Genomic DNA, 24,762 nt, shown 5'->3' with positions numbered 1-24,762 from the left:
GCAGGGGCTACTCTTTGTAGTGGTGCTCGGGCTTCTCATTGTGGTGGCTTTTCTTGTTGTGGAGCATGGGCTCTAGGTGCGCGGGCTTCAGTAGTTGTGGCCTGCAGGCTCAGTGGTTGTGATGTGCGGGCTTAGTTGCTCCACAGCATGTGGGATCTTCCGAAACCAGGGCTTGAACCCGTGTCCCCTGCACTGGCAGGCAGATTCTTAGCCACTTCGCCTTCAGGGAAGCCCTAAGCCATATACTTTTCACAATAACTCTATAAGGTAGATATTATTATTTTACCCATAATTACAAATTAGAAATTAAAGCCCTGAAGAATTTAGCTTATACAGGAGTACACTTCTAGTAAATCCAGCAGCCAGGATTTGAACATGGGTCAGTTACTCCAAAGCCCATAATGCTCCTACAACTATTCTGGAGACTCAATCCATCATTTTCCAAATGTTGTTGAATATTAAATTCAACTCTATCTGTTGATTTTGAGTTTTGTCAGCCACCAAATGTCAAAAGCAGTCCCTGCTTCCCCAACCTTCCCAAATGTGTGTATTTAGAAGACTAAGGAGAGCAAAGTGGTCAATATCTTTGGCCTTATGGACAGAGCTCTCTGGCTGGGAGAGGCATCAAGCTCCCCAAAGAGATGACAGGGAGACTGCAAGATAATCACTGATGTTGTCACCATAAAAGGAGATTGGCATTCTGTCTCCCAGCTGGGTATCTGCCTAGGCAGTGAACTTGTCGACCTTCCTCTCTGCCTTTCTCAGCAGGGAAAATAAGCAGTTGGAGTAAAAGCTGGCTGGCGGTCTAGGAATCTGCACTCCCATCTCTTGGCAGCTGGGCTGCCGGTGTGGGTAGGAAAGGGACTGAATAGGAGTCAGAATTCCCAGATCAGAGACCTGGGCAGTGGGGAGGACCTGCAGGGCCCCCTGATCTGTCACCCACACTGTGCAGGAGCCAGCAGGTCAGTGCCTGCCACACAGAGACTGACGGCCAGCAGTATCGGCTAGAGAAGCAGTGAAAGTTGGCAAGGAGGGGCCAAAACCCAAATGTGGCCACAAAGAGCAATTTGTCCTCTTCCCTGCCGACCTCCCTACTCTGCACATTGTGGAGGACTACATCCTAGCATCAGAAGGAGAGGACGGGTAGAACTTTGAAACATGGGATTCAAATATGAGACTGGAAGTTTGAACGTGGACTGGATAGATTTTAATAAACTATAACCGGAAAGATGCCTCTCAAGAGCAAAAAGGAATGAATATTTTAGAACATGATTTAATACAGTGACAGGTTTAAATAAAAGTTTTATGTTTATTCACTATGCGTTGAGAGTTTTAAATTAACTGGTTATAACAGTCACAAAGCCTTAAGAGATGAGGTTTCTACCTCTTCAGTCCTGTCCTTTCTCTCATTTTACTCCAAACCCAGAGCAAGTTATTTGCAGCCTCAGGACCTTTTCACGGGCCATCTGCAGGTCTCACTCCTACTCATCCTTCACGATCAACTGTCACATTTTCAGACTTTTTCCAGAGCACTTTCCCTAAAGTTGCCCCTCCCCTGACACAACCATACAGTTTATATCCCCCTGCCTTGTTTTATTTATCTGTTGAATTTCCAACTATAGAACATTCAGAATGGAAGAAATGCTGTTATATTTGTTAGCAGCTCCATCCAGGCATCCAAATTGACTCCAGTTTGGAAGGTTGGTCTAGAAACTTAGAAAGAGAAGGCTGGAATTAACCGTTCTTTCCCGGGGCAATGTATTTTTAGAAAGTCTCCTACATGGAAATTGCACTGTTGAAGGGGTGGCCTCGGTGTCATGGGGCTATCATCACTCTGTGAGTCTCAGAATTAAGCATCCCTGTGCCTGGGACCCACGTAATACACTTTCCCACTTTTCTACTCCCTTACTAATTCCAACTCCATTTCTCTGCCATTTACAAGATAGGAATAGTTAGAAGACTCACCTCCAGACAAAGGAGTTATAAAAATGTGTTACTTTTAACCAGGCTTGAATTGTGACCATGTCATTGATATATTCAGTGATGAAAAATTCTGTCTTACTATGAAATTTGGTCTCACCATTTGGAAATATCTACTTTGCTATCTCTTTTCCAAATTTTCCAAGTCAAAATTAAGAAAGTTAATTGAAAAACATTTTGCACACCTAAGTATGGCATAGCAAGAGTCTTTCCATTTCCATATGTGAATGACCTAGGCAATTACTTCCGCCATTCAAAACTTCTGCTTTCAGAAATGCGCTGTTTTTCTTCTAATTTGAAGAACAAATGTGATTTTTAAAGCACCTCCACTGCTCCATTTTATTAAATAGGATGGGTGGTGAATGTAGCAGTAAGTCTGTTTAAAGATTCACTCCTGCACTGCAAGCTCTTGCCAACATTGTAAATGTGAGTTAACATTCTGGAGACCAAACCATCTTTCACAGATAATGGATATGCAGAGTCAGACAGCATGAATCTGCTAGAGGCATAGCCAGATTCCTCTCAAGCAAGAGAAAGACAGAATCATTATTCTGCTGGCCAAGTGATTACCTGGGAAAGGAGCCCTGGTGTGCATATCCAATCCCTGGAAACTGTGTTCTTTGTAAACTGATCATTTAACACATCTCTATCTAAAGACCAATCATTCTCATTAAAAACTAAAGAACCATGATTATTACCCTGGTTCTATTTAGTTAGAAAATTAGACTATTTTCGATCTTAATTCTCCATTTGTCATTAGAGGTTCAAACCAAAGGTAGAAATAAATAATACTATGGAAATGTGTATCTGGTGCAGCATTTTAAATACCCAGTAGGAACAGTAAAGATGACAATGAGGGGCAAATAGGTAATGATTGGAAATAATATTCCATATAAATTCCCAGGCAAGTCCTGCTCTTTGAGACTTTTAACCATGTTGTAGTGGGTGATACTTAGGGTTGAATATGAGCAGAAATGAAATAATCATGATGGTTTATATTTCATGATGTGATTTAGAAGCCATTATGAGAATTAACTTTTCCATCCTCAGAGCAACCATGGAGAATACTATTATCACTCTACTGATAGATGTGGAAACTAAAGCTCAGAGAGGCTCAGTGACTTTCCCAAAGTACCCCAGCTGACGATGACAGTAATGAACTTAAGTTGTCTTTGTCTAAGATCAGAAATACTACCACTATAGATTATGGCGTTTGTAACTTCTATGCATTATTTCCAATTGTGTGTTGAACATAAACGAGTAAGTCAAAGATGAGATGCAGAGGGTATTAGCTATTACGCTAAAGAAAAAATAATGCTTTCTTGTACTTCTAGGATATAGTCATAATACCTGCACAATACTTATCATTCATTTGTTCCTCCAAGTATGTACTGAGTGCCTACTATGTACCAGGCAAAAGCAGTGACTACTGAGACCAAAAAGAATTTCTGTGTTCTGCAGACTCATAATCCAATGGATTAGAAAAAAACAATTAGAAATCAATGTGACAAGCATCACGATGGTCCTAAACAAGTAGATGTGGTTTGTACTTAACCTTCCTGGGAAGACCAAGGAAAACTCCTTTGAAGAATGAGATAGAATGAGTTGAAAAGTTCAGTTACATGTGAATGCAATGGAAAGTGCCAGGCAGAAGGGAAATAATTTGGAAAATATGGACATAGGCAGAACCATAAAGTGGTAAGATCTTTTAGAAATATTTTGCCTGGATAGTACCAAGCAATACAAGAGTACACACTTTGCAAGTGCATTTATTTAAAATGTATTTGGTACTTAAAAATGAATCATGTGTACTTTGTTACTTAATTAACAACTTTCGGTAAAAAGGAAAAGTTCTAATGGTAAAGTTTTGCAATCCTTATACAATAATTGGAAATCCTCAAAGAACTCAAAGACCGACACATGATTAATGCTTAATTATGGAGACTATGGAGAGTATTATAGAAATAGAAAGTATGTTCTAATTAGTGACATATTCATAAAACACCAGTAATATATCATTTTTTCCATGAGCTCTCTATAGCGATGGCATTAACTAACTGTAACATCATCAAATTCTTAATGAAGTTGTCTGTGTCCAAGGTCATGGCATGTAATAGTAAACTAGACCTTCTGAAGAAAGTTAATGTGCCTCTTTGACATTCTTTCATTCTCTGAAAAATCTTTCCTAAGGTTTTATTCTTCCCATCACTACCCATTTTCTACCACTCTTATGTATGTGCATCCTATTCTTCATTCTTTTTCTACTTACTTTCATTCACTATCAAGTACAGAATTCTATGCCGGCCAACCAATAAAAAATCCAGACCTGAGCCTTAAAGCAGTCAGTTTGTGATTGTCTGTTAAGTGCTTAAGAGATCTGGGAACTAAGTCTTTTCCAGGGATCAAGCTCAAAACCAAAGGAAAGGATAAAGGATCAGGTAGAAAGACTTGGTCTAGAAAAGGTGGAGTTAAACTTGATGTGGCTAACAGAGTTTGGATCCAGATAAATGAATTCATGTACTGTCAATAAGATATACGGCATACTAATTATTTTGCTGAAATTCAGTAAATGGGTATGAACCACTTTTCCTTCCAGCGTTTATTATCCAGTGAACCTCCTCTCTGACCTCTCTTCCTCTGTCCCTGTACAAATTATTTTCTGAAGCAGGAGTTGACTAACTACAACTCATGGGGCAAATCCAGCTCACTACTTGTTTTGTGAACAAAGTTTTTTTTTTTTTTTTTTTTAATTATTAGCACCTTTAATTATTTATTTATTTATTTATTTATTTATTTATTTATTTTGGCTGTGTTGGGTGTTCATTTCTGTGCGAGGGCTTCCTCTAGTTGTGGCAAGAGGGGGCCACTCTTCATTGCGGTGTGCGGGCCTCTCACTATCGTGGCCTCTCTTGTTGCGGAGCACAGGTTCCAGACGTGCAGGCTCAGTAGTTGTGGCTCACGGGCCTAGTTGCTCCGCGGCATGTGGGATCTTCCCAGATCAGGGCTTGAACCTGTGTCCCCTGCATTAGCAGGCAGATTCTCAACCACTTGCGCCATCAGGGAAGCCGTGAATAAAGTTTTATTGGAATAAAATCACACCGATTATCTTAGTTATTTTCTGTGGCTCCTTTTGTGCTTTAATAACAGAGTTGAGTAATCATAACAGAGGCCATTTGGCCTACAAAGCATAAAATATTTACTCTCTGGTCCTTTGTAGAAAATGTTTGCCTTCTCTGAAGAACTCATTAGATAATTATTACATATTGCCTCATATTATTTTGTTTTCATGTGGTTCATACTTCGCCGGTGAAATTGTTGGCCTTTTATGAGAGGGTATCATGTATTGTATGACTTAGTATCACTGAACAATAACAAGTAAAGTAAGCTTTAAACAATAACTATGCAAGTTCCAGGAGTTGAGGAATTATATGTTTCTTATTCATTGTTTTACACTCAGTCCCTTGCACTGTGTCAAGTACAGGGTAGATGTGCAAAGCAAAAAGAAAAAGAATGGATGCTGGTTATTGATTGCTGGGCTTGGGGGGGATATCTGAAATATCTTGATTTTAAGGACAACATCCAAATAACCAAACTGACTTAAATCTGGTCATATATACGAACTGTACATTAATATATAAGACATAATCAAGTAGTCAGCTCCAAACTTGGAGTCAAGAAATGGGTCATGATCTATTGTATTTGAGATAACTATATCCAAATAAATGGACATCCAGGTATAGCATATTTCCTCTAAACAATAAACATTCTTCAGTATATTTTTCTATGAACGTAATGCTTATTCTTTAGACAACAACTTCAAGCTTTAGCACTAACTCCAAAAATACACAGAACCTCCAAAAATACACAGAACCCTCCAGGAGAGGGCTTAATTATCAGAAAAGTAGTGCAGATTTTTTTTTTTTTTTACTTCTTAATTGTTCTTTCATTTTTATTACCTTATCTTAGCTCATGCCATATTTTTTTCTCAGGCTGATTTATAGGATTTGAAAAGGAAGATGAAAGAGCACATTCTGAAGCCTGGAAATGTAGAACCTGCTGATTGTATAGCAGAAAAATCAAAACATTTAGATATCTATCTATTGACTGTTTAAGGGAGTGCGTGACAAAATAAGAGTCAGTCCAGCATTCCCAGAAAGAACTTTGTTGCTTTGATTCTCATCCATTATTTTAAAAGAAAGACACTTTTTTTTCCCCTGAAAGTTATAGGCCCAGATGGATTCTGTGATGCTACTGTTTTGTAAGAGTCTACAACTTGACAGCACCATGGTGTTACACTGTGGTTTTAGCAGTCCTTTAGCAAATGTCCTAATGTCCACACTCCTCCTTCCCTGCCCACATCCATGTGGTCCACTTCAGCTTCTCCCTGAGCAGCTGTTTCAGAATACTGCCATCATCCATCCTCCACCTGTATCCAGCCCAGTGGAGCTTCATTAAAGTGAGCAGAGCTTCATTGCAGGGGGATTGGCTGCTTGCCAGAGCTTCATTATTACTCATCCTTCCTTACTGCTCATGTGTCATAAGTTCTTGGGGGACACTGAATCAGGCTTGCAAGAAACTCCATGGAGAGTTGTAGCAAGCCCAAATTTTACTGCCTCCACCTACTAACCTCAAGCTCCACTGGTGACCAGCAGTTGCCTGGCACAGAGCAGCATGTGCAGGTATCCTGTATTTCAAATCCTGTACACTGAAATGACTTGGCAAAGGTAATGATAACGGCATCTACTTATTTTTATTTATTATTCTTTTGGCCGCACTGCGTGGCTTGTGGGATCTTAGATCTCCCCACGAGGAATCGAACCGGGGCCCCAGCAGTGAAAGTGCCGAGTCCTAACCACTAGACCACCGGGGAATTCCCTGAGAGCACCTACTTAGAGAAGAAAAATATATCATCACAATCTTGAATACCATTATGTTAAACCATTACAAGCATTGAGGTTTACTTACCAAGAAAAGCTAAAACTATTAGGACCTACCCTCTCCATGTCAACCAATCACATGTTTTCCAATCCCTTATTTTCACAGCCAAGAAATCTGCATCTTAGTAGAGCTTAATCTTCTGTAAAAATTTAAACTCTTTCAACCAAATTAGGAAAAATACTTGGCAGAATATAAAATCAAACAAATATATTCTGAATTCATTTCCCATTATTCATACAAATGAAAATGCAGATCAAATAAGCAGAAAGAGAAGTTTTGAAGTGCCTTATTTCTCTACATTTTAAAACTAGGGAATAAAGAGGCATAAATGGGAGATTATAATCTAGTTTGGTAATTCAGCTTGCCAGGTCGCCACCTTCTAGGTTGCGTTAAGTGAACGAATTTAAATAATGTTAAATATGGATAATATTTTGGCCCTATCTACTCTAACTTTCTCATACTTCAAATGACGAAAAAAGAAAGTAATGTATTAAATATACAATTAGTACCAGACTTGGGGTTACAACTCTTCTCAGTTTACCTTACCACTGAAAGGACGTATCATTTTGTTTGAGACATAAAAATTTTCATATCCATCTCCCATCTTTCAAACGCCCTCCTCAAAAAACAAAAAAAACTAACAACTTGCTGGTTTTCACTGCAGTGCTGCATTCACTGTACCCTGAGAAACCTTACCTTACACAAACTAGAGGGATGGGCCCATTAATTTTACTTTTCCATTGTGCTTGGATAGAAACATAAATAAGATTTTTTAACGGAAGCCCAGAATACTCCACCTGCCTTCGTGTTTTCCTTCAAGGGTCACAGATGACAAGTGTAGTGAAAAGCACATGGTATAAGGAAAAAAGCATAGTTTTGAGGTACGCTTAAATGCCTGCATTATATATATGTATATATAGGAATGTAGATATAGGTATTGCTATATAGATATAGATATAGACAAAGCAAAAGCAAGTAGAATTTTTAATGGAGAATTAGAAGTTTTATTTGTAAAGGCAAGAATGCTTGAAGAAATTCTAATATCAAAAATAAATGGTTCTGAAGAACCTAGGGACAGGACAGGAGTAAAGACGTAGAAGTAGAGAATGGACTTGGGGACACGGGGAGGGGGAAGGGCAAGCTGGGACGGAGTGAGAGAGTGGCATGGACTTATATATACTACCAAATGTAAAATAGATAGCTAGTGGGAAGCAGCCGCATAGTACAGGGAGATCAGCTCGGTGCTTTGTGACCCCCTAGAGGGGTGCGATAGGGAGGGTGGGAGGTAGATGCAAGAGGGAGGAGACATGGAGATATACGTATATGTATAGCTGATTCACTTTGTTATACAGCAGAAACTAACACACCATTGTAAAGTGATTATACTCCAATAAAGATGTTAAAAATATATATATATATATAATATTTTGGGGAGAAATTATTTGACACATTTAGACTGGAGGAGAAAATCAAAGGTATAGATAGATATTTGAAGTGATGGGCTATACCTTAAATACACATGTAAATAATCTGAAAAACTGTTATAGAACATAAAATAATTTTAGTTATGTGGCTGAGTAAAAACATAATGGGCAAAACTATACATATACATATATATGTATATATATATTTCCTACGTAAAAGTAGCCATCTAGAAAACATAATGAAAGAATCCCCCATTTTTAAAATAGTAACAGAATAAGATGAACTTCTTTTGGAAAATCTTAACAGGAAAAGTAGAAGATATAAAAATGAAAAGGGGGACTTAGAATGCTTGACTAGAGAACCATGAATTTTCTTTGACTCTGTATTATAAAGACACCAGTTTTCTGTAAATCAATCATAAATTTAGCGCAGCATTAATACAAATCACCAAAATTTTTATTTACAACCAATCAAGCTAATTATAGGGTATATTTGGAATAAAAATCTTGCAAGAATTGCCAGGAAGATTCTTTTAAAAATGAATAATGGGTAGGAACTAGCCCTGTAAGATATTTCAATATGTATACAGTTTTAGAAAACAAAGCAACCAGGTACTTATTCCTAAAAATACAGAGAGATCAGTGGAATAATAGAAAGAACACAGAATTAGATGCCCAAATAGGAATTTAGTTTATAATAAAGGTAACCTCCAATTCCTGAAGAAACAATTCATCCTTGAATAAATATAAGTAGGAAAATTTGCCAAGCACCTGAGAAAAGCACAATAATAAATTTGAATTCTATATCAGTCTTTAATACAAAATAAATACCAGGAGAATAAAATAATTAAATGGAAAATTAATTGATAAAAACATTATCATAAAATTGAAGTTTTTCATAATATTAAAGTGGGCAAAATATTTCAATATAATAAAAAATTGAGTCTTAAAGTATAGATAAATTTGACTACACAAAATTTTTTAAATTCTTGCATGAAAAGTATTATCCAAATTAACAATTAATGACACACAAAATAAAGATATTGAGCCGTCTGATAGGGAAAAATGCAATTCTTAATTTATAATGAGCAATTACAAATCAATGAAAATCTGTGAAAATTCTATTTAAAAAAAGGGCAAACGATATGGAAAGATAGTTCATATAAAAATAAAGGCAAAAACCTTTCAAGCACATGAAAAATACTGTGTAAATTTTCCATTATAATAAAATTTATTCAAAATTGATAAGATGAGACATGATATTTCAACTATCACAACTGCAAAAGTGTGAAAGTTTGATTATACACTGAGTTGATGTTGGAGATGTTGGAATGTGAGTGTGTGGGCTCACATAATGGAAACTTCTTTGCAAGGAAATTTGTTTTTAAGTAGCCAAATAAAAGTCACATAAAACATTTGATACAGTCATTTCATTTCAGGATTGTATCCTGCAGGTGTTTTCATACTTTAGCACAAACCATTTGGATAAGGATATTTATCTCACTATTTTTTGTGGTAGCATAAGATTAAAGTCAACAGAAATAGTTAAGAGATCATTGGTTAAATAAATTATGTATAAGCATATAATGAATTAATATGTTATTATGGTCATTAAAATTTGTTAAGATCTATATAAATTGATATTAATAACAATCAAGATGTTTAGTTTGGGGAAGAAGCAAGTTGCAAGAACGCATATATATTATGATACCATTTAGATATTCAGAGATATATTTGAAATGATTCATAGGTCACTCGTAACTGGATATTTCTGGAAAAGATTGGAGATACAGAGAGACAGCATTGAAGGGAGACACATTCCCTGTTAACTGTTGGTATTATATGAATTTTTCACTATATATATATAATGCTTACTAATAAAAATAGTATAAGCAAATGTAGGTTCTCAGTGATGGATAAGGGGTTGTAAGGAAATGTGCTGTTTATTCCCTTGAACTTCACTGAGTGGTTTTTAAACCTTGAGGCATGAATGCGGTCTGTATATAAATGAGCTTTATGAAAGAGCTAAGTCTACTGGCATTTCCCCGGACACACAACGAACATAAACCGTTGTTTTGAAAAATGCCATCGACGGCTGACTGCATTTTCCCACTTGTACTCAGATCTTTTCACTATTATAGGGGAGATATTTTTTCATTCATTCAGCAAGTACTCGTTGAAAGGTTGTAAGAACTAATTACTGTTGTAGGTGCTTGAGATGCGTCAGTGAATGAAACAGACCAAATCTAGGCCTTGTCGCTAGGGGGAGCTGCAATCGCCTTCTAATACAGGCGATCACCTATCTGGGGCCTGAACTCTGACTCTCCACATTCTAGCCTTGGAGGATGGCATGACGCACTTGGAATCTATACACTGGAAAATGTGGATGCATCATTTATTGACGAACACGTGATGATGAGAGTGGATGGGCTAAAAGATGATATTCAGAAGTGTATTTTGGCTGACCACATCATACGTGATGTCAATAACAGAAGTGAAACCACTTTCCAAAGTACAACTTAATAGACTTCAAATAATTACATTTTGTTTCTGCATAGGACTTTACAACTTTAAAATACTTTCATATATTACTTTCATTTGCTTCTAACAGTTCAACCCTCGAAGGAAGCCGGGACAAGTATTTCTTGCCCCAATTTACAGATGGAAATGTGAGCCTCATAAAGGTTGCAAATTTTTAAGGTTTACTTGACTGGTAAGTGGCAGATCTTAAAGGAGTGCCCAGGTTTTTAAAAACTTAGTTCAGTTTTTAAGAGCCCATTACTTCCTAGGAAATACAGGAAAAGTTCTACAGTTGTCAAATACAGAGACAGTTCACAGGGCCATAAAGTTGCACTGACAGTGCAAAGGTAATAAATACCACTAGTTCTTGCTCATACACCGAGGGGCGGTTTTAAAAAAAATCTACACATGTAATGCTAGAATGCCAAAGATGCAAATATTTTGTTTTAACATAACAATAAAAGAGATTAGTCTCCCACATTTTCATGGGTTCAATCGCTCTGATGAGGTTGGAAGAATGTATAATGTTAGCTTCCATCTCTTTCAGTGTTTGTTTTTATATGAAACATAACTCCAAGAATCTTAATGAATAGTGTAATCTTCACTCAGAATAATCTTTTAGAAACTATACCAAGTGCACTAAATTACTTATCAAGTGTGCTAAATTGCTTACATTTCTAGCAGATAGTATCCAAACTAAATTGATAAATATAACTCGGTCTCCCTATTGAAGTATTTAGAAGTGCTTGGCTAGTCAATACGTATAAAAGCCTTTGAAAATACTCTGAAAAATACAACGGAATGGGGATTATGACTTAGTCTATGTGACTATGATCACATAATCTGTTTGAGATCAGACATTATTTACCAACACTCTCCCAAAATAGTGACAGTGAAAGCATCATCTTCTAAAAGGTGATAAAATGATGACATATTAAATGTATTCAATGTGAAATCAGAGGGAGTCAGTGTCAAATAAATCCGAAAATGCATGCACATATACAAATCATATACATTCTTACTGACTGATGATCAAGGTAGGGTCCAGACTATACAAAACCTGGTATCTCAAGATGTTCTTTGTGTGTACTTGTCATATTCTCTGTCCCTGACCATTACCTATGTATATTTCCTCTATGTCAAAAACATCATTTAGGGACTTGCCTGGGTATTAACAAGCTAGTCTCTGATTAATCCACATGGTTGAAAATATACCTCCTGTAGGTTGTTGCAAAGAGACATCTGACCAAAGGAAGAAGTGAAGCCTTAAATCCAACCTGGGTCCAGGTACCAAATCTTGGCTCCCATGTGACTGGACCTGGAGCTTGTCAACCTAGAAGAAAGAGCTGCTTTTTTTTTTAAATTTATCAGTGAAAGGATAAATATTTTAGTAATGTATACAGAAGCATTGGTCTCTTTTAGTTGCTATTGTGATTGAGATGTTAGTAAAACTGAGAGCCAATAAAAATACTTAGAAATAGCTTTTTTTTTTTAAATCACAGTAAGAATTTGTAGAAGCAAAACTATTTCATAACAAAAAAACCCACTCCAAATTATGTAAAAACTCAACACATTCTCCAGGCTGTTCTTATAGTAAGCCAATTGGCAACAGTGCTAAAAATAGAGCTGAGACAGTCTAGATTGTCCTAGAAGCATAGGCCTACATCACTTTAGCTCTGTATGGACTAACTCATACCTAGTCTACATGTGCAAACTAGCTTAATCACAGGGAACACACAGAACTTGTTAACCAAAATCATCTTGTAGAAGCATCCAATAACATATAAATAAGGATTAAAAGGCAGAAGAATATGCTTACTCTGCTATTATATCCTTCATAGGGAAAGGTGTAGTCATCTAACTGACTGATGGCATCTCTATTGAAGCCTGTATTTTTTAAATGAAGACTAAGCAATATTAAAGAACTAGGAAATGGAAGAGCATAGAGAATACATCCGAGGAAGAATGTCATGGCCTGATGGAAAGGACATGTTCCTGCAAGTCTAGAGAATATGTTCACTCCGTTCCTGGTTCTGCCAACAGCAGTCTGGTCTGACTGTGAAGTCGCCTTTGCTAAGCTTGAGTGCCTTAAACTGCACATGTAGGGGCTTGGTTAGACAACTTGTAAGGACCTTCCCAATCCTGAAGATCTATGATTTGTTGAAATTGGCAACTCTCACAGCAAAGGAGGCATCACTGGCTGCCTCAGAATGTCAAAAGTGCAGAGATAAGCAGCCATCCTCACAGAATTTGTCTTCCCCAGGGGAGAAGACTGGGAAGAAGTGAAGATGCTTCACTGTAAATCAGAACCCTTGGGGGCATGGAATTACTGAAAGAACACAAGTTTGAAAGTCAGAACTGAGTTTGAATTTAGTTCTTACATTCACCACTGTTTGGTGTATGCTAAGTTATTTAACATTTCCGAGTCCTAATTTTCTCCTAGGTAATAGGAGTATAAAACCCCACCTTGCAGCATTGTTGGGCTTGGATGGTCAGGGCTGGCTAACACAGGCTTTTCATTCGGCTTTAACAGAAAACAAGCTTCTTGAGGACAGAGACTAATATAAAATCTTTGAAACCCTAATACACTGACAATTAAAGGACACAATGTAGTTGCTTTGTAAGTGTTATGTTCATTGAATAATCAGTTATACAATTAACAGCAAGTGACCCAAAAGTAGACTGTCATCAGCGTTGTTTTCCAAGGACAATTGATGCAATTACTATTTCTTTCGGATGGTGTACAACATCACTAACATAAGCTTCTATATAATACTTAGAGTAACGGGCAAACTTTGAAGATTATTGTTATCCCCTTGACTATAAAGTGAGGTTTAAATCATGTTCACATTTCTGCTTCAGAGCTTAGGGAAAAATCTCATATTTTAAAAATGTATCCTTTTTAATGCACAAGGACAACCACCGGTGATTAAAATGCTAACTCTTTGCTATTTTGAAAATTTGACTATCTGAATTTTTCTTACAGAAGGTTCCAAATACAGAGGCTTATGTTTCCATAATACAGAGGATTGAGCACAATCTCATTGACAAGCAACACCCTCCAGCCCCAAGCAGAAAATAGACATGGCGTTCATAGCTGTTCTAATTATCTCTTTAAGCTTAGATAGTCATTAAGTAAAATACCTAGTGGTGTTTGTACATGTATAGATTGATCAATTTATATGAGAATGATAAAATATAGCAAGCTTCTGCTCTTTACAGATATTTTGGCCTTTTAAAGTACAAATGTAAAATGAGTGAAAAGATTAACTGACTAATCTATATAGCACAATGAATCCATTAGAAATTACTTGTGAGGCCTACATATTTTGAAAACAGTGAGATGTTAAGCTGGGAAACTATTAAGTTTGTAGGTATGTTCATGTAAATGTGATTTTGTGTATCAATTCTACTTATTTCAAGACAAACATAATTTGAACACAATAAAATAAATTTTATTTTCTGGGAAATTGACACCTTATTGATTTTAATTTCTCCAAATCATTCACACAACTCATTCAGAGCATGAGAGATTTTCACAGTCATTGGTTACACAAAAAATTAATAATTTTTGTATTTTCCACAATTTTTAAGGATTTTTTCTTTATGTTATTGATATTGAAGTTTAGTCATTTCTTTTCAGACTTTACATATAATATGTTAAGTTTCATTCTATTTCTTACATCTGGTGAATAATGTAACTTCATTTCCCTGAATAGGAATAATCTTGTTTTGTATGATTTTGAAATTGGTACGACCTCTAGTATTTAGAAATTATAAATTCCTAGAATAGTTGGTCTAAGAAATTTCCTATGAAATCCTTGTAAATTTGCATGTGAGTTAGTTGTTCATAATCTAGTCTCAATTGCTTCATTCCTTATAGTGGAGGAGGCAAAATATAGAACTAAATGCAAAGGAGGTAAATATAAAATCATACTTGGAGATGCAACAATTTTCATCAGTAATTGATAGGAAGAATGAAACACTATCCACCAACATGACAAAATTGATATTTATAAAACATTGCACCCAATAACTGTAGAATAAGCATTATTTTCCTGGGTACATGGAACATTCTCCAAGACAGATTGTATATTTATCCACAAAACAATTCTAAACAAATTCTTAAAATTCAAATTTTACAAAATGTGTTCTGTAACAATAGAAGGATTAAATTAAAAATCAAAAGCAGTAAGACATCTTAAAAATCCCTAAATATTTGGAAGTTAAACCACACCCCTCTAAATAATACCTAAATCAAATAAATCATAATGGATGTTATAAAATAAATTAAATTTTAGTGAAAACACATAAAAATTTGAGAAGTAATTAAAGAAGTTTTTAGAGGGAATTTTAGGCTTATATTTAAAAAATATAAAATTAATTATCTAAGTTTCCTCCTTAAGAAATTAGAAAAAGAGAGCAAATTAAAATAAAATTAAGTAGAAGTAAGAAATTTTAAAAATGGGTGAAAATCAATGACATAGGAAATAGATCAAATATAGAAAAATCGCATTGTCAAAAATTTACCCTTTGAATAAAGTGAATTATTCTCATAAAGTTTTAGCAAGATGTATAAAGGAAAAAAATAAAATAGAGTGAGAAAGCAAAATCTACTAATGTCAGGGATGAAATAGAGGACATTAGTATAAATTCCACAGACAGACAATAATTAGGTAATATTAAGGGAAACAATATGCCAGTAAGTGAGACAACTTAAATAAAATGGAGAAAGTTCTTGAAAAAAAAAAAAAACAATTTGTCAAATTGGCATAAGTAGAGATAAACACCCAAATATACCTATCAAAGAAACTGAGTTCATATTCAAATACCTTTCCAAAAAGAAAAATCGAGGGCCAGATGTATAAGTGAATTTCATCAGTCATATTTAAAAGAAATAATACAAATCATAAACAAGTCTTTTACAAAGATAGAGAGAAGGGACTAATTTCAAACTTGATTGGTACAGCATAACTTTGATATTAAAGACATTACAAACAAAAAAATCAGAGAAAAATAAACTTTATGAATATAGATGGAAAATTCTTGACAAAAGTTGGCATATTGAATCCAACAATATGCAAAAAAGGTAGTATATCATGACCAATTAGAGTTAATCCAGAAATGTAATGTTGGTTTAACATCTTTAATCATTGTAATTTATCACATTAAACGTATAATGATAATTAAAATACATACAGAGAAAAAAATTTGAAAAAAATCAACACCTATTCATGATAAATGTTTTTTAAATCTCAGTATCTAGAGTTAGAAGAGACTTTCTCAATATGAGAAAAAGGATATCTACAAAAATCTACAGGTAACGTCTCAATTAATGGCAAACATCAAGCATTTTGCACTTAAACAAAGCAAATAAAGAAGACAAGGATGTCTGGTAGGTGCTCATCTCTTCTATTCAACATTGTACTGAAAAATCCTAACAGATGCAATAAGGCGAGATAACAAATGCTTTAAAGTGTAAAGATTAAAGAGAAAAAAATAAAATAGCAGTTATATATTTGAAAGTCATTTGGAATATGCAAAATAACTATTAGCTATAAGAAATGAAATTGGGAAATTTGCAGAATACAAGATTAGAATAAAACTGATTTTATTTCTGTATGCAATCTATAAACAATCTAAGAAAATTAACATAATAGCACTTACTATAGCACCAAAATACATAAAAGAATTAAGAATAAATTTAATGAAAATGTGCAATATCTCTATGTTGAGAACTACAAAACATTTCAAAGAGAAATTAAAGAAGATATGAGTAAAAGGAGAAATATACCATGTTCATGGATTGTAATGCTTGATATTTTTGAATATACATTCTCCCTAAATTGATGTATAGATTCAATACAATCACAACCAAAATCCCAGCGGACCTTTAAAAAGAAAATTTGTAAGCTCATTCTAATGTCAATATATAAATACAAAGGATGTAAAGGAATCTGACATTTAAAAACACAAACATTGGACGGGGGCATGGGTTTGATCCTTGGTTGGAGTACTAAGATCCCACATGCCACACCGTACAGCCAAAAATAAATTAATTAATTAATAAAATTTTTTAAAAAGCACAAGCACAGAGTTTGATGATTTATATTTCCTGATTTCAAAACATACTGTGAAACTACATCAAACAGTGTTGTATTGGTCTAAGGATAAACACATGGATCAATGGAACAGAATAGGGAGTCTCAATCCACACATATATTATCACTTGATTCTTTTTTTTTACAGAAAAGTACAAAGTCAATTTAAAGGGGAAAAGGAAGGAGGGTGTGTGCGTGTGTGTGTGTGTGTGTGTGTATTTAGCATGTTTAACATGTGTTAAAACAACTGGATATTTATGCTAAAAAATGGAAAAGAAAGAAAAATAACCTCAGCCCCTTCCTTAATCTATAAAGGAAAATTGATTTGAAATGGTATAGACCTGAAAATGAAAACTAGAGACACACAAGCTAGAAGAAAATAGATTATCTTCATGATTGCGATAAATTGTTTCTTAGAACATACACAGACAAACACACACACACACACACGGTCAATTGACCTTATCAAAACTAATAATTTCTGCTCATAAAATACACCATTAAGAAAATAAACTGAAAAGCCACAAACTGAAAGAATGGTGCATCCAGTATTTATAAGGAACTTCTACAATGCAGTAATAGAGAACTCAGTTCAAAAACAGACAAATTAGTTGAAAATAACTGAAAAAGAAGATACATGAATGTTCAATATATATATGAAAAGTACAACAACGTTAGTCATTACAGAAATACAAATCAAAACCCCAATAAAACATCGTTTGTCACCTGCTAGAATGTTTAATATCAAGAAAGCTCACAATGCTGACAAGATTGATGCAACTGGATCTCATACATTGCTGAGAGTTTCATTGCATAAATGGCACAATAACTTTAGAAAACTGTTTGGTATTTCCTTTAAAATTATGCATGCTTCCACACAATGATGAAACAATTCCACTTTGAGGTATTTAACACATGTTCACAAAAAAAAAAAAAAAAAGGTTTATAGGTAACGTTCATCACAGCCTTGGGCATAATTGTCTTAATCTGGAAACAACTCCCATAAATATTCATCAATAAAAGTATGGATAAATACATTGAAATATATTCATACAGTGGAATACTTATTAAAAATAAATTAGAATAAAGTAATGATATATTAAACATGTGTAAATTTGTAAAATATTTTATTACACAAAAGAACCCAAGCACAAAATAATACAATCTCTATGATTCTATTTATATACAGAACAAGAACAAGGAAAAGTAACATGTAACAATGAAATCAGAGGTGGGAAGGGGCATTTATTTAAAGGGATATGAGGGAATTTTGTTTGAAGATAGATGTGTTCTACATCTTAATTGGAGCAATTGTTACATGTGAATTACCAATTGTAAAAACACATCAAACTGAACACTAAAGAAATTATGCACGTAAATTATATGTGAACAATTTAAAAGCTATATATCCAACAAAAATACCTTGGTTGATTCTTTTTTGCCTATAGGATAAATTTCAAATACCTTTAAACACATACAATGTTCTATATAATTCACATTTTTCATTCAGTTTTCTTTCTCACCTGTTTTTCTACTTACTTATGCCTCATAACCTCCAGTGCTACTGAACTATTGTACTTAAAATTCCCCAATGTGGGAACCCTCTTAAATCTTCATACCATTACACGTGCTGCTTCCTTTACCTGGATTTCCCTCGATCTCTAACTTCTCCTGAATATGTTTTACTTATCCTTTGGAACTCAGCACATATTTCATTTTGTTTGAGAAATATCTCCAAACTTGCCAGTTCAGTTTAGGTAGTCCTATTGTGTGCTATCAGAGTAGCATTCTTTTTACAGTACTTGTTAGCTATTTTGTAGCTGTCTATTTGACAGCCTAAACAGAAGGAATTCCAGTCCAATGAGTGGGGAAAAAGCCCATCTTTTATTTTAATTTATTGCCTTCAAATATTTGATCAATTGTAAATAATAAAAATAAGGTCTTTCTATAGTGACCCTATGGAACTTATTTTAATTATATAAATTACCAGCAACTAGCTTATATAAAGGTGATGATTATGACGACAACAATAGCAAATGTTAGCAACTATTGAGTGATTGCTATATGCCGTATATTGATGTACTTATTTTACATTTAATTTAATATACACAACAGCCTATGCAGTAGTGACTATTATTATCCCCATTTTACAGATTAGGAAAAAGGGATCCAAAATTTAACTTGTTCAGATACAGGGACTGGGTAATTTAAACAAAGTAATTTAAACAAAACTTGTATGAGAAGCCTTTTTTTCATGAAAACTTAAAAATGATAATAAATCCAGATTGAAACATCATAAATTCTAACATTTAATCTTGCTTAATTTCCAAAAGAGAATTAATAAATCAAAGCAAAGATTTTCTATTTTCTCTATATATTACAAATATATGTAAATGAATAGTCAGTCTGCTTAATTTCCATTTTGAGCAGATTATTGAATCTAAACATGTTCAAATACTGGAGTTGGATAATTTAGACAAAATAATTTAAACAAAGTTTGTATGAGAAACTATTTTTTCATGAAAACTTGAGAATGAATCCAGATTGAAACATTACAAATTCTAACTTATTTAATCTTGCTCAATTTCCAAAAGAGAATTAATAACTCAGAGTAAAGATTTTCTATTCTCTCTATATATTACAAATATATGTAAATGAATAATCAGCCTGTTTAATTTCCATTTGAGCAGGTTGCTAAATTTAATGTATCTCATTAGTTAATTAAATGAATTCAAAACTCTTTCTTTACTAGTACATGTGCTATTGTGTATGACACCAATGAAGATAGTCATTACTACAATGTAATGCTACACCACGTTTGTTTGAAAACATGTTTGTCAACAAAAAAGACAGAAAGAGACTATTATGAGAAATTTCCCAGAATTTCCTGCCAGCACCCATCAATGTGGAAATCAAAAAAGCAGTTTTCACCACTAACATATTCCAGTAATGTGTTTAATTTTGCCTGTGTCAAAGTGCTGTGTATCATCTCCTAAACCTGTTTTTATTATACTTTAAGGGTTTAGAAACAGTACTCACAGTATCCATTTGGTTTTAAGTATACACACGGACAGGCACACACATACACATATTTATTTGTCTTTTTTTGTCTGAATCTCTGTGTCACAATGGTTTTCTACAAAAATATTGCTTGCAGGTCAGTGGTCAAAACCTTTCTTAACTTAGATAATCCTTGCCAAATGGAATCTCAACTGACTTTACTCTGCATCCAAATTATATTTACTAATTCGACAGATATTTGAGTCCTTCTAATGACTTCAGTTTAGGGCAATAAACATGAATAACAGCTGTCGCATAAAGTACACATATAAGGAAGCTGTTAAGTAAAATAAATAAATGTGTTTACTAAACAAATGCTAAATAAATAGTATTTAAAATAGGAAAGAGAAGAATTCAAAGGAGAATTAACTTTGCCTAGTGGGCAGGATAAATAGTCTCATATGGAGAGAGCCTTATACTTTTAGTAAAATTTTTCTTTGCAATGGCAGTTAACACAAAATTTGTGCTCTGAGATTTGGTCTTTCACAGTAATTGATACAATTCCTTGTAAAACTTTTATTTTAAAAGGCTTATAATATTATTTTGCTTAGGGGAACTCAAAGAACTGAGAACATATTAAATTAAAGGCATTTTCAACAAGTCAAAAATACACAGTAAAGACCAAGGATCATCCTGAAAGATCCCTAGCTTCCATCTATGTATCACTTTTAGGAAATTATTTAGAACCCAACCTGAAGTTATATAAAGAAGCCTCATTTGGTTCTCAATTCCAAGTGTAGCATCACTCTGTTTCCTTTCTTATTTCCCAAATTCAATTTCTCCTTAGCTGATATTTGAATCCAACATCACAGTCAAAATATGCTACACACTTTTATGACTAATCCTAAACTTTTTAGATACAAAATTCTTCATCGTGTCCTTAGAAGGGCATTTAAGGGACTGTGTCTCATTTATTTTTGGTTCTCCAGAAAAAAATTAATATATTGCTGGCACCTGGTATACATTTAATAAAGTCTTTTGCTCTCTTAATTAAAATAGACATTTAAAGGAAGTCAGGGAATGTGTTTCTCTTTATGTTAATTAAAAGTGTTGTATCTTAATGAATGGATAAAGATGATGTGGTATATATACAAAATGGAATATTACTCAGCCATAAAAAAGAATGAAATAATGTCATTTGCAGCAACATGGATGGACGTAGAGATCATCATACTAAGTGAAGTAAGTCAGACAGAGAAAAACAAATTTCATATGATATCATTTATATGTGGACTCTAAAAAATTTGATACAAATGAACTTACTTATAAAACAGCAATGACTTTCCACTGCAAATTGATTGGAGAATTAACTGGAAGACTGAAGAAGAACCCACGGAGGAGAGAATCTAAGAGGAAAAGATTAACTTCTCCAATAGTCAAGATTAAAATGTCAGTGACAATACTTCATGGTATGATTCATGTTTCCTTGAAAGTGAAAGAACAAACTTGCAAATGAATCTTCTGGGAACAGTGACAAAAATGGTGGGTTTGTTTAACAATTGAAAGGAAAGGATATCTTGTATGACATTAAATGATTCTAGTATGAAGATAACAGAGAAGAAAAATATGGAAGTTAAAATGAGATGTCTAGTCCACAGGAAATAAAGAATACTTGGTTGAAATGGAAAAAAACAAACAAAAAAACCCCCAGAACTAGACTCAGACATAGAAAACAAACTTATGGTTACCAAAGGGGATAGCGGAGGAGGGGGGTGAGAGATAAATTAGGAGCTTGGGATTAACATAAACACACTATATAAAATAGGTAAATAACAAGGACCTACTGTATAACAGGGAATTATACTCAATGTCTTATAATAACCTATAATGGAAAAGAATCGAAAAAGAGTGGATATAGATGTGTGTGTGTATAACTAAATCACTTTGTTGTGCACTTGAAACTAACACAACATTGTAAATGAACTATACTTCAATAAAAATGTTGTATCTTAAATTTTGTAAGAAAATTACAAAAAGGACAAAATGTATTGCAATAAGTATTAATAAAGTCTTTTTTTAACCAATTTTGCAGTTTCTTTAAAAAAAAGTTTTATTTCATCATCATTTATTCCTTCCTCTTGCTGGTATACTTCAAGCCACTAAATTGCTTCCATTCTTCCAAGATATTCAGATATTCCTTTGTCATTTAAGCATGAATGAAATTAAAAGGAAGATTGAGGAATGTTTCCTGCTTTACTTAATATTTTTTTTCTTTTTTGAAAGATTCAAGGCAGGCTATATATAAACACCAAGCAGCTTCTGTGGCATACTTGCAGTGATCCGACCTCAGTGGATGTAAAATCCCAGGATGTGATACCATTTCAATCCCACAGCCTTGATCTATCAGATTTGTAATCCTGAAATCATGGACTATTTTTCAGGAAAATTTTGATGGCTCAGAGTTATGTTGTCTCATCATTTTCCTCCTACCAATTTTTATCATAAGAAGCATGTGTTTCACTAATCTCCTCTTAAGAAAATCTTTGCATCTGACTTGCCTCTGGGGGTAATACATCCTTATTTCTTATAAAGTATGGCAAGATTCAAACTGTTCTTCATTCTTCCCCCAAAAATAAAACGCATCTTACTTTTAATACAGTGATATCCTAAGGGAAATGTATATTGTCTTTAAGTTAAAGCATCCTTTGAATTCTTGGATAGACATCAGTGAAAACTACATGCAGTTCTGTATTATGAGCACTGTATTTTATGATAAATTTCTTTCCAGCTGTGTTGTTTTTTCTTTTAAATCAGTTAAATATAGCTGTTTTTGTGTTTCTGAGTTTTTGAATCTTCAAAGACTATAATTTGGAGTTTCAGACAAGCTTTTAATGTGTTTAGTTAGTAACCTAAATTTCTGTTGGATTCTTCAATAACAATGCAATGATGGGGGTCATCAAACAAAGCTGCATTTAGCCTCCCTCTAAGAGGTTTGAAGAAATTGCTTGGAAATTAATACCTAGGTTAATAACTATGATGTTGCCACATATGCACTATCTATTAATGCAATTTGACAACTTTTTACTATTTCTGTGATTATTTGTGACTTACATAGCAATACATTCAAAGTACAAAAGATATTTTATGGATAAGGAATTAAAGTCTGAGAAGTGTGTATCTGGACTCCCTCATTTAATTTTAGTTGAAATTAGAGAACATTACAGTTGTTTCACTTTCTTTTGTTTGTAACACACATATATACAAATATTTAATTTTTGTGCAATGTTGAGTAGCTTTATATGCATATATTTTCATACTATTTAAAGTCTACTACTCTAACAGTTTCTTCCTTTGCAATTAGTTTATATTCAGAGACAAATATAGCATTACTGAAAATTCTTGTTAAAATCAGATGTATTGTTATTTCTCTAGAATCATGTAAGTTTGGTCTGTTTTATAAAATCTCATTTCAGATTAGCAGATGCAAACTATCATATATAAGATGGATAAGCAACAAGGTCCTGCTGTATAGCAAATGGAATTATATTCAATATCCTGTGATAAACCATAATGGAAAAGAATATGAAGAAGTATATATATATGTATATATATATATAACTGAATCACTTTGCTGTAGAGCAGAAATTAACACAACATTGTAAATCAACTATACTTCGATAAAAGTTAAAAATAAAATCTTATTTATAGACATAGGACACTTTAACACAATAGGAGGAAAAGCCATCTTCAGATTTAAGTGGACAGTGCTTCAAATTTTGGGTCCGTCTTTTCCTATCTGAGTGTTAGTTAATCTCTCTAACCCTTAGAATGCTTCACTTCTAAAGCTTGAAATTGTAGATAATGCACTCATATACTATTAAATAATTATGTTGCATCTATAATACACTAATAAATATAAGATAGGAGATTTTTGACCAGAAACCTATTTCCACCATTTATTAAATTCATGATCTTGGCCTCAGGTTCTCTGAGCCTCAATTGCCTCATCTGTAATAAGAATGTAAATGTTTACCTTGAAGTGATTTAGAGACAATGAAAGTAAAACAAGTAGCAAGAATTGCAGAGCACAGTAGATGTTCAGTAAGAGAGAACTGTTTTCATTAAACAGCACTTGTATTATTTTCCATAACAATAATAACCTTTAAATTCCAGGAGCTCAGAGCCTCTGATTCACTCTCTATATGAAGTAGTCATAACTCCTTGCATTGTAAATAATTTTGCTGTCTTAATTGTATCCCTCAATTAGCCAATAAGCTTGATGAAGGCCTTTATCTAGGATTTCTCCCAGTGTCTAGCACTGAACTTGGTTATAGTAGGAGTTGAATAACTTTTTATTTACTGATTGATTTGAATCTGATAAAGGAAAGTTAAACTTTAAAATATTTTACTTTGATTTGGGGCATATGCAGTTGTGTCAGGTTCCCCAAGACCATCCTAAGACACAATGATTTTCTACAAGGACTCCTAGGACTCAGAAAAATGGTTATGCTCATGGTTATAATATGTTACAGTGAAAGGGGGCAGGCTAAAATCAGCAAAGGGAAAATTCAGCTGAGACCAAGACTAGAAGAAGCCGTGTGCAAGCTCTCAGTGGTGTCCCATCCCAGTAGAGTCACAGGAGGACACACTCAGTTCTCCCAGTAACAGTATATGACAGTATGTGTGAAATGATGCCAACCACAGAAGCCCACCCAGAGCCTGGTGTCCAGGGTCTTATTAGGGGTCAGTCACCGAGGCATGTAGTACCTACATGGCTGACCTCAGTTACTCAGACCCCA

This window comes from Balaenoptera musculus, chromosome 18 (genome assembly GCF_009873245.2).
Source record: "Balaenoptera musculus isolate JJ_BM4_2016_0621 chromosome 18, mBalMus1.pri.v3, whole genome shotgun sequence".
In the NCBI taxonomy this organism is placed as follows: Eukaryota; Metazoa; Chordata; class Mammalia; order Artiodactyla; family Balaenopteridae; genus Balaenoptera; species Balaenoptera musculus.
This window is presented reverse-complemented; position numbering follows the sequence as displayed.